The sequence below is a fragment of the Oryctolagus cuniculus genome, chromosome 11, assembly GCF_051225735.1.
Source record: "Oryctolagus cuniculus isolate XC-2025 breed Fujian yellow rabbit chromosome 11, ASM5122573v1, whole genome shotgun sequence".
Classification (NCBI taxonomy): Eukaryota; Metazoa; Chordata; class Mammalia; order Lagomorpha; family Leporidae; genus Oryctolagus; species Oryctolagus cuniculus.
The window spans coordinates 61077085-61088979 of NC_142877.1; the positions used below are offsets into that span (position 1 = coordinate 61077085).

General features: G+C 41.5%; 1 long non-coding RNA gene across 2 annotated transcripts; it reads left to right on the forward strand.

The window, feature by feature from the left end:
- Positions 1 to 1679: 1679 nt before the first annotated feature.
- Positions 1680 to 3858, forward strand: LOC138844376 (uncharacterized). 2 transcript variants are annotated; one of them, XR_011380121.1, is made up of 2 exons: positions 1680 to 2072; positions 3511 to 3858. It is a non-coding gene; the product is annotated as an uncharacterized LOC138844376 (long non-coding RNA). The 2 variants fall into 2 exon arrangements; XR_016216149.1 differs by having other exon boundaries at positions 1755 to 2170.
- The last annotated feature ends 8037 nt before the right edge of the window (positions 3859 to 11895 follow it).

Here is an 11895-nt window from a genome sequence, read left to right on the forward strand (position 1 = left end):
ACATATAAAAGTTTGCCAGAACTGCCCTACAGTGTACCAAAAGTACCAGTGAAAACAGTGACTCAGAAGACTCACTTTCAACCACATGGTGGCTTTGGCCAATTTATTCCTGACTAGCCTGTTTTTATCTACTTCCTTCTGTGTGTCCAAGGTGTCCATCGAGTTCATCAGCCACCAAGGTTAATGGGCATCTCCTCTGCTCACCACATTAATGGCCTGGGCCTATGGGGACAAGCGACGTGGACTATCATAGCAGTTTGCTTAGATCTCCTCCCTAACCGGTACCCCAGCAGCAACACTGACGAAGTCCTTGGCTGACATAGTTATTTAAAGATATTCTAGAAAAGTCTGAGATATAGACTTGAGATTGGCCTTGATTTTATCTAAGAGGGCTATTTATTATACACAAAAGAGACGGGACTAGGTGGATTAGAGGGTACACACACATACATAGGCACTAGCTTTGAGCACATGGCTCAATTTCTCTGAATCTGTTTTTCTATTAGCAGCAATAATAGCCATTTTACACAGCTGTAGGGATTAAATGAGACAGTATAAGTGAGGTAGACAGAATAATGGCCACCAGGGATGTCCTCATCCAAATCCCTGGAACCTGTGACTGTGTTATTTCATATGGCAAGGGCGAATTAATGTTGCATCCAGAATTGAAGTTGCTACTCAGTTGACCTTGAGGAAGGGGAATAATTCTGAGTCATCTGGGTATCCCAAAGAAATCATAAGGCACATTAAGTGAGGAAGAACAGGCAGAAGAATCATAACTAGAGTGTTATCATGTGAGGAAGAATTTACTGGACATCGCTAACTCTGAAGATGAGAGGGTGCTAGGGTGTACGAGAGGTCTCTAGAAGATGGAAAAGGCAAGAAGATGGATTTCCTTCATTTCCTTCCAGAGTTTCTAGAAAGGAAGATGGTCTTTCCAACACCTCGATGTACTGTGTGATGATAAATTTGTGCTAGAAGCCACTAAATTTATGTAAATTTGTTATAGCAATTGGAAATAAATATGGGTTCTGGTACCCAAAAGTTTGGTGCTTTCTGTGTAAGCTGTTAAAAATGTTTTTGTGATTTTGAAATTGGGTAGTGAGGAGAGGCTGGAAGAAGTTTGAGGAGCAGGACAGAAAAAGCCAAGAATGCTTTAAGGGAACATGAGCAGAATGTGGGTGATAATGGTGCTGCTAGGGAACACACAAGAGGAAGTAAGAATCAAGGACCGAAAACCGAAATCACCTCAGAGGTTACCTAAATTGTCATCAATATACTATTAGTAGAAACATAGGTTTAAAGGCATGCTAATGAGGACTCAAACGGAAATGAAGATTATATAACTGAAAATTGGAGGAAGAGGAATCCTTGCTGTTATGGGAGAAAATTTACCTGAACTTTGTCCTGCAGTTACGTGAAAAACAATATTTGTGAAAGATAAATTGGATAAATAGCTGAGGAAAGAACTTAGCAAAGTGTTGAAGGCACAGCCTGCTGTTGCTTATAGAGCAACTGTGAGAGGAGAGTTTTCTAGTTGTTGCCTATAGTAATGTGTGAGAAGAGGGAGAGAAATCAAGGGAAAATTGTTCAGGAAAAAGAAACTAGAGCAGGATGATTTATGAAATTCTCAGCCTGTCCATATTGCTAAAACAAGAAGATTCACCAGGAGGAAACCTGCTTTCGACGGAAAGCCACGGGTGTGACTGGCACATGTTTTTTTACTAGCTCCTCAGAAGGATCAAAAGTTCAGAGAATTCAGTGACACAGAGTGCTCTTTGAAGAGATGAGGTCTGTGACTCATGGGCCCTCTTGGTCGTCAGAAGCCAGAAATAGAGGTGGGATTATCCAGACAAGATCCCTGCTGAAACCACACAGCTGAAGGAGTGGATCCTCCAGGACATCTGTGGAAGACCCAGATAGCTCTCGACAAATATTTTATCATTTCAGCTTTGGCTGAGGGGGACAACAGGTACAAGGGGAGAGCTCGTTGGGCCTCCGAAGTTCTACAGACAAGAAGCAGGCTGTCGACGCTGCCCAGCTGTGAACACATGCAACCTTTTATGGAACAGGTAAGATGACTCTCAAGCTCAGCCTTCTGATCCCATAAGGCAGGGCCTAGAGCCACAGAAAATTACTTCCAGGACTTGAACCAAATGGACTTAACCTGGTGAGATTTCAAAATTACTTGAGACTGATAATTCCTTCTTCTCCTTCCATTTTCTCATCTTTTGGAACAGAATGCCTGTAATCGATATCCTATGTCTGACCATTTTATTTATTTTTGGAGCATATAACTTATTTCTTGAGTTTTATAGGTTTATTGATGGAGAGAAATTGTATACTTGGGTGATGGACCACATCCAAAGCTTTACCATATCTGGTTTAATAAGTGTACTATATAATTCAGTCCATAGCTCATAGCAGGTGCTCAATATCCTTACTTGAGATGAATGTTGCTATTGTTATAATATCAGTTTTGACCATAAGAGAGTCTTGGATTAGGTTCTAATGTCTGGACCAACATGGAGTCATGGGAAATATTACTTCTCATATGATTTATCTGTTGATGTATAGAATTGCATATTTTTCTGGCTGAACTGGACATTCTTCAGTCCTTACATCTGTTTTACCCATGAATTTTCCTAACAGCAAAAGAAAATGTACACAGGAGCTATGAAGATCCTAACCCCTTCTCTTTGAGGTTCATAGTTAATAAAATATCCCTAAAGATCCTGGATAGTACTGACCAAGAGCTGAGGGGAAGTGTGTCAAATGGAGAGCCCCAGATGATAAGTCACTTCTAGAGTAAGAGAAGCCTGGGTGGCTGGATTAGCTTGGGTAGCTGGGAAAGACATACGTGGGATGGTGGGTGAGAAAAACCATTGTTTTGTCCTGATGCAACAAGATCCAATGGCCTGGTCACAGCACATTTGTTTGGACAGGAAATGTCATCAGGCAGAAATCAAACTTTTGACTTTGATGGTAACTATAGCAGCAGTAGCAACAGCAGCAGCAGTACACTGGTAGTAGTAGTAAGTTTTGGAGCAAGTAATTGTTTGGGTAAATAGTTGTGAAATCCTATGACCCCAAGAAGATATACCTAGGACCAGTCCTTGGGCACAGTTAAACTCTCATCCCTGAAACACCAGCATCCCTTATGGGTGCTGGTCTCAGTTGCTCTATTTCCCATCCAGCTCCCTACTAATGTGCTTGGGAAAACAACAGAAGATGAGTCAAGAGCTTTGGCCCCTGTCACCCACGTGAGAGACTTGGATGAAGCTCCTGGCTTCAGCTTGGCCCACCCATGGCTTTTGGAGCTCTGTTTCTTCTCTCTGGAGCTCTGTTTCTTCTCTCTCTCTTTCTCTCTCTCTGACTTTCAAATAAATTAATAAAAATTCAAAGAAAAAGAAGGTATGCCTGATTCAGGCTTTATTAGTAACATAAAAGTCACAAAACCCAAATCTTTGCACATGAGTAAGTACCTCCCCATATTGTTTGATATTGAAGGTGATTAAGAAGTATGGAAGGGGCTGGTGCTGTGGTGTAGCTGCCTGCAGTGCCACCATCCCATATGGACACCGGTTCGAGTCCTGGCTGCTCCACTTCTGATCCAGCTTCCCTGCTAATGTACCTGGGAAAGAAGCCAAAGACAGCCCAAGTCCTTGGGTCCCCGCAGCCATGTGGGAGACCTGGAAGAAACTCCTGGCTCCTGGCCTCAGATCGGCCCAGCTCTGGCCATTGTTTCTCTGGCCATTCCCCATCTGGGGAGTGAACCAGCAGATGGAAGACCCCCCTCTTCCCTCTGCCTCTCTGTAACTCTGCCTTTCAAATAAATAAATAATCTTTTAAAAAAAAGAAGTGTGAAAAAGTCTTTATTTTCACTGCCACATTGGACAGCGATGTACCCTGGATTATCATTGTAGAGGGAAGTTTTTTATACCTCAACCAGTAGAGTAGGACATTAAACTTCCTATATCTTCATCATTAAACTAATATGGTTGGGCATAAAAGTTCCTGTATCTTCAATGTTATCCTTTAACCATTATCATCATCAATAAGTATCCTCCTCTGAAGGACACATTTGCATTATTCTACTGAGACATGTTAGAGATTTTAAACACTTTAGACAATAATGTAATATCTCATTATCCAAAATTGGCCCTCTTTTTCTATTGCTGCATTGAGTCTCCATGTAATACTTCATTCCTATTTTTAAAGCTGTTTTTCCATGTCTTTCCAGAGGAGCAAGGATTCCACCGTCATAATTCTTGGAATTCTTTTTGGCAGCACAGCTTCCGGTCTTCATCACTTTCCCCTCACATAGTGTTCCTGGCAGATCCTTCTTTGCATTCCATCGAATGACAGAAGGTACCACCTACGCACAGAGTCTCTGGCACTAGAGGCTGCCACAGCTGCTTGGTTTTCAGTGTTATATTCCTCTTTCTTCTATCACATCAGCAAGCATTGACATTCTCCAGTCATTTATTTCTGGCTGTAATCCAAATTTGTCCATAATTAAATAATGAGCTTTTCTGTCTACGTAAACTTTTCCAAAGTTTTATGCCTTTTTTTGTAGCACTATGATCCTGGTTTGGGACTTAGTTCCAGATTTATTTCTTAGGGATCTATGACATGCACAAAGGGACACACAAAGGAAGCCTTTGTAGGAGACTTTGTGAATTTACCGTTAGTTCTCTTGGGTTGATACCACCTGCTCCTCCATGCTATGAAACTGTGTGATGGTACACTGCAGATAACTGAACTGGGCACCTTGGAGAAGTGAGCAATAAACCTAAGCCACCACAAAGCCAGTGGATAAATGTGTGGCCTCAGACAAGAAGAATGGCGGTGAGAATGGAGAAATTCCAATAACAGTAATGATATTCACAATGAAACAAATATTCTGGTATTTATGTAATGGCTTCTAAGTATTTTACACATATTCTATTATTTACCCCACTGATCATATAAGTGGCTATGAATCCCATTTTAAAGACAAGGAGATCAAAGCCCAGAGAAGTTGTGGAAGTTGCCCCAGATCACAAAGTTGGTAAGTATTGGGAACAGGATTGAAATCCAGCCAGGCTGACTCAGTTTGTTGTCTTAACCATTACACACATGGCTTCCTCCTACTTGGTAGGACTATATCACACCATCATACCTACTATTGATATTTTATTTCATTCACAAGGCAATTGCAAAATAGGCATTTCAAGTTGAAAAACAAAACAAAACAAAACAAAACAAAAAAAAACAGCAGATTTGTTTTTACAGAAGAGCAGATTCTAGCCATGTGATCTCCAAGGGGTCTGTAGGCATGAATCAGAATGGAGACTCTGTGATTTCCAGGGCAGGGGAATGGGAACCCAGGGCCAAGCAGCAGTGATTCCACAGCAAGTAACCTGAGCCAATTCTCAGCCAGACTTACTGAGAGTGCTGAGCTGTTGCAAATGTTTAAGGAGGATGAAGAAATCCTGAGATTTTCTACTAACTTGCCATGTTCCCTGTATTACGGAAAAATTAAGCAGCTTCCATCAGGACTAAAATAGTAGTTATCTATGTACTAGTGGGAACAGGAGGACCATAATTGGGTGCAGGGTACCAAACCCTCTAAGAATTTGAGGAAATTTATAGACTCCTCCCCATTAATAGGCATATATTGTTAATTTTGTACCCAAGTCTTAGTGGTCTAGTTTACAGAGATTAAAATATAAAAATTTAAGCCACCGCCTGCAATGCCAGCATCCAATGTGAAAGTGGGTTCAAGTCCCTGCTGCTCGACTTCCAATCCAGCTCCCTGCTAATGTACCTGGGAAAGCAGCGGAAGATGGCCCAAGTCATTGGACCCCTACACCAATATGGGAGACCTGGGTGAAGCTCCTGACTCCTGGCTTTTGCCTGGCTCAGCCCTGGCCATTGAAGCCATTTGGGGAGTGAACCAGCAGTTAGAAGAGCTCTCTTTCTCTCTCCCTCCCTCCCTCCTTCCCTCCCTCCCTCTCCCTCACCCTCTCCCTCTCTGTAACTTTCCTTTTCAAATAAATAAAACAAATATTTAAAAAAAGTTGACTTCACACTAAATACAATAAATATCTAGGTCTTTGAATCTTCACTATTGGATGGCAGCATTTCTTAAGGAGTGGAGAAGGCATCATTTTTTACTTTAGGCAGGCACCACTGTGTCATCTGCGGTAGCAAAATTCGCATGATCTACCCAGGTGTACACCTACTTTCTCCCAGTTATTCAACCAAACCCTGATCTAGGAATGCTATGAAGGGTTTGCAGAAGTGGAACAGACTTAATCAAATGAACTCTCTTAAGTGAAGAGTTTCCTCCAGCTAGTCAGAGAAGAAGGAGCCAGAGTCTGGTTGTGTGAGAGGGATTTGAGGCATCATCGCTGCTTTGATGGTAGAGGAGGCCTCATAGCAAGGAGTGTGGAAGTCCTATGGGGACTGAGAGTGGCTTCTAGCTGACAGCCAGCAAGGAAATGAGGGCCCGAATCTGACTGCTGCAAGGAGCTGAATCTACCAAGAACAAGAATGAATTTAGAAGCACATTTTTATTCAGTTTAGCAGTCCACCCATTACCCTACTTTCAACCTCTTGAATTCCCTATGCATAGAACCCACCGAGCTTTCCCTGACTTCTGAACTATAAAATTCTGAACTAATGCATGAGTGTTGATTTGTACTGATCTGTTATGTAGCAATATGAAACCAGTATGCCATTTCCCTAATATGTTCATGGGAACTCTGGAGAGGAACAAGTTTTCCCATTGCAACAGCTGTCCAAAGAGAGAAAATGAATTCTCCTGACATCCATTATAGATAACAATTTTTTAGAAGTCCTTTCAATAACTAGGCTAAAATAGCTGGTTTGAACCCATTAACTATACAGCAAGTCTTTCTCTACAGATCCTTACAATTTAAAATGAAATGTGTGAATGCTGATTTTATTAATTCCCCTTTTCATAATTATCAGGTATAGAAAAGCTAATTTTTCATTCTAAACACATGCTCTAGCTTCCCTCTTGTTTCTTTTATTGTTATTCCGAGATAAGCATTATGGTATTCATAGCATCATCTTTAGCATTACCAACCAGATACTAGGGCTTCCCTCCAACACCCACAGACATGGGGTGGCCTAGATTACTGTTCATTTTCTGCTTTAATTTACCATGAGTAAGTCACTTAATCCTCTCAGCTCTAGGTACATATATGGCAAATGCAGGGGTTGTTTTAAGTACTGGGTCCCAGGAAACTCATTGCCATGGTGTGAATATATGTATCACTCCAAAGTTTATATGCAGGAGCTTCATTATCCAGGTAATAGTATTAGGAGGTGGGTTTTTTGGGAGTGGAGTAAATCATGAGGGTTCCACCCTCAAGGTTAAGATAAATGCTTCAGAGAGTTCATTCACTTTTGCTCTCCCACCTTCTGCCATATGTGACCATAAATCCTGCAGAGGACTGTGTAAGGATGTTATCCATGCTGTGAACATGTTCTGCAGCTGGTTCCCAGGTAACAGGGCCTTTCAACAAACCCCACCTGTGGCCAAGGAAACCTCAGACACGGGCAAGCCAATGTCTACAGTACCTGAAGTAGGAATGAACCTCACATTTGAAGGCCATGGTAAAAAAAGGCAGTAAATGATTCCATTGTTTGACTCTCCCTACATTTAGATAACATCCCGTGTGGGAATGAGTGTTGGAATGTAATGTATTTCCTTAATCAATAACCAAATGTGTTAGCTATTACCAGGTGTTCTTCAGTTTTCAACATGGTGTTCTTCGGTTTTCAATGAGATTGATAACCATGCATAAGTCTCTATTGCTTAAAACCAATGCAAAGCATGTACCTACCCTGTAAGGGAACGATGAGAGATGCAACAAAGCTCAGTCTTGCTGGAGAGCCAGCTCCGGCAAATGAGTCGCTGATTCTTGGTGTAAATCCTCAGTTTGTCTTGATGAATAAACTTTAACTTTGATTTCTCTATCAGACTCTGAGTTTTCAGTTAACCCATGTGAGGACACAGCAACAGGGCACTGCCTTTGAAGTAGAGAGCAGAAGCTCTACCCAGACACTGAATCCCCAGGACCTGGATCTTGAACTTCCCAGTCCCCAGAACCATGAGAAGTCAATTTCTGTCGTTTACAAATTACCCAATCTAAGGCATTTTGTTATGGCGGTAGGAACTAAGACATCCGTCTAAAGCCCACATCTTAAGTTGGAGGCTTCTAACACAGACAGTCCCCTGGCTTCCTAAAAGCCAGTGATGTACAGAGAATATCTGGCTTCTGTTTTTTGGAAGTGAATGCTCATGCTGAAGTATCTCTCAGTCTTTCATTCTTGTTGGCCTTTTGGTTGCCTTTTCTCCCTTTCCCCCAGATTCTCTACCAAAGGAAACAGTAAACTTCAATCCTACCCTAGTCACACTCACAGACCGTGACAGAAGCCAACAGCTGCCAGAAGTGAAGCCCACACACCCGTTTAGAGAGTACATCGGACATTTTTAAAATACTCACTAGGAAAACTATTCTCCACACCAGGTTCTAGTCCCGGTCGGGGCGCCGGATTCTGTCCTGGTTGCCCCTCTTCCAGGCCAGCTCTCTGTTGTGGCCCGGGAAGGCAGTGGAGGATGGCCCAAGTGCTTGGGCCCTGCACCCCATGGGAGATCAGGAGAAGCACCTGGCTCCTGCCATTGGATCAGCGCGGTGCGCCGGCCGCGGCGGCCATTGGAGGGTGAACCAACGGCAAAGGGAAGACCTTTCTCTCTGTCTCTCTCTCTCACTGTCCACTCTGCCTGTCAAAAAAAAAAAAAAAAAAGAAAAAGAAAAGAAAAGAACGAAAAGAAAACTTTTCTTGTAGTAGATATATTTCCATGTTAAATTTAATAATAAATTATAATCAATATATAAAACTTAATTAAAACTGTACCTTTGTCAGTTAGTTTGAGATTGTAACACCTTTATGCCTGCAAGTTGCTTCATTTGCAAACATTGTTTGCAAGCGTATGTCACAGAAGTGGTAAGTCCTTGATAAATACAACAAGATATTTTCAGACTCCCCAGCATGGGAATACTCTTGCCAGATTATAGATCTGATATGAGCAGGATTATAAATGTTATTGAAAAATCCCCACCCCTTGCTTATTGCTGGAAGTCCTCAGAAATGAAACAACCCTTCTTACTTTGCTCCTGCTTCAAGTTGGAAACCAAATGCCCCCAGGTGTGGAATTCCACAGCTCCCACCATACCTGAGAATGATTGCATCCAAGCATGCAAGAGGAAATGATATGATACCAGAAACCAAGTAGATAAATAAATAAATGAATAATAAATAAAACCTCTCTAATTCTATCCCTAGTAATCCCAAGATGCTATACATACAGAAAATCATGCTATTTTTTAAAAAAAAGCCATAATGAATTTGAAAATAACTCGTGTTCCTGAAATCTCCTTCCAGAAAATACCATAATTCAGTATTCTACCAGCAAAGCCCCATTAATCCCCCTGTCGACCTGCTTCTTGTATTTCTTCTTGAGAACTGTTTTAAGTGCACCACGAAGCATTTAAATATTTTATGTAAATAAATAAAGGAGGACTGGGCACTGAGCAGTGTCAAAGAGCTTTACTACTTGGCAGTGTTAAATGTCCGCGACAGCTTGGTTAGCCACTGAAAAATCACTCTAATGATATACTCACTAGAGTGTCCCCAGTTGCCTTAGGACAAAAAAAGATCCAGTTAGGAAAAAAAAACTCAATGTCCAACTCCATCACGAAAACTAGAAGAATTTGCAGTTGAAAGCTGCATGGAAGACTGTGTGAAAGAGTCTGCAGAAAAGGTTCAGAGATGAGGAAAGTGTCCTGAGAGCTAGAGAAACTCCAAGATCCACAGCTTTAATGAGGAAGTAGAAATATGAGCCCTTATTATGCCCTCCCTAAACAGACTTGGCAAATATCACTGTTTATCAGATGCTGCTTTAGAACACGGGTTACAAGAGGAGTAAAACAAAGCCTTTATAACATTGTCCTGAAATTTGGTCCTCAAAAACCCAGGCTGGGGTGGGCAATACAGATAAAATGGAGAAGAACTAAGCCAGGATATGAGCCCTGCCGAGGGACTATTAGGATGGCACCATTTTTGCACAAGTCTTGCTGTGGAACAAAGTTTAAAAATTGTACAGTACATAGAAAAATGCAACATAGAACACAAAATCTGGTATCATTTCACTGAAACTTTTTGCCTGCAGAGAGGACCTAAGACTATGAGTGGATAGAACTCCGTGGAGAGAGGAGACCATGCTGGGTCCCCATACTGAGGGCAAGCAGAAGGGGGGTTGAGTGGTGTGTTGGGCTTTCTTGACCTAAAGTTTCCTGATCTCCATGGAAATGAGAACTTCTGCCAAGAACTGCTCCTTAGGTCCTCATACACTCAGCCATGAGTGACAGCTATTTAAACTGAGTCACTTCAAGCATCCATTAAAAATACTTATGCAATCAGGTGGAATCTATTCCTGATGAGGAGAGAAAGACTGTTAGATGTACTGACAGTTCTTGAGCCCTGATAACACACTGGAGATCCCCAGAAGTTGGCTCTGAGCAACTCTTCACATTTGCCATTTGATTAATGAAAGACAAATGGCAGAGACTTTTCCCTAATGTGGTTATTTGATTAAAGGGTAGGTATTTGGTGCAGTTGTTAAGATGCTGGTTGAAATGTCTGCATGTTGCATCAGAGTACCTGGTTTCTATACCTGGCTATGACTCCAGCTTCCTGCTAGCCTGCAATGTGAGAGGCAGTAGCGAAGGCTCAATTAGTTGGGTACCTGCCACTCATGTTGGGGGCCTGGATTGATCTCCCAGCTTTTGCCTGGACTAACCCTGGCTGTTACAGGTATTTGGAGAGTGAACCAGAAGTGAGAACTCTTAATCTTTCTGTCTCTTTTTTTCTGCCTCAAAAAATAAAATAAAATAAGCTCCTGGATAATTCTGATTGGGTACTTTAGTAGGAGAGGGAAGAAGGAAAGAAAGAAATGAGCTGTAAGAAGGAGGAAGAGAACAAAAATGAAAGGGCGGAAAACAAATAGAGACCATTTGGTGGCAGATTTGTTTCTTACTGATTTTAATACCTGGTGACCAGGACTTCAAGCTGGAGATCAATTTCATTTGGTTTTGTATATTTCTTATTCCATCCCCATCCCAAATAAGAGATTCCATTCAATAGTTAATAGCATTTTTTTTGTTTTCTTTCTATGCTAAACTCTGGGCAAATCTCGAGAGGTTAGCACATATGCTGCAACATTAGATGTGGTTTGGTTTGATAGCATGATGCCAAGGAGTCACAGAGCTTTCAACTAGTTCTGATGCTGGTAAAATAATTGTCAGACTTTTATGGGGCAAAGAACCTCGCCTCAGTTTCCTTAAAGGACTGGTTTTGATGATTGCTTGGGGTTCTAGAATTATATGGTTTTCATTTCTGGACAATTGAGCATCACTAATGTGCTTTATCTCCTATATCAATGATGAGCCTTTGTTTAGGTGCAATCACTGCTCACGGATCCTAATGACATATTTTGTTGCCACAATACAATATTGAAAATAAAAAAAACCACATCATTCATGGCAGATTTAGAGTATTTATTTATTGTGCAGCTGATTTTGAGCTATTATCCAGTTTGGGGCTGTGAGTTTTACTTGGCCAAAATGAACTTAGAAGGTTGTGGAAAAATGTTTTTTTTTTTCCACTGTTTGCACAGGTATGCTTTGATATGGCCCATCAGTCTTCTCCATTCTGAGACCTGCTTTGTTCAAAATTGTAGTCTAATATCTAAGCCCCCAAACAAAAGCAAAGATGGGAAGCATGCTCAGGCAAAGGACTTGGGGCTGTGTGAGC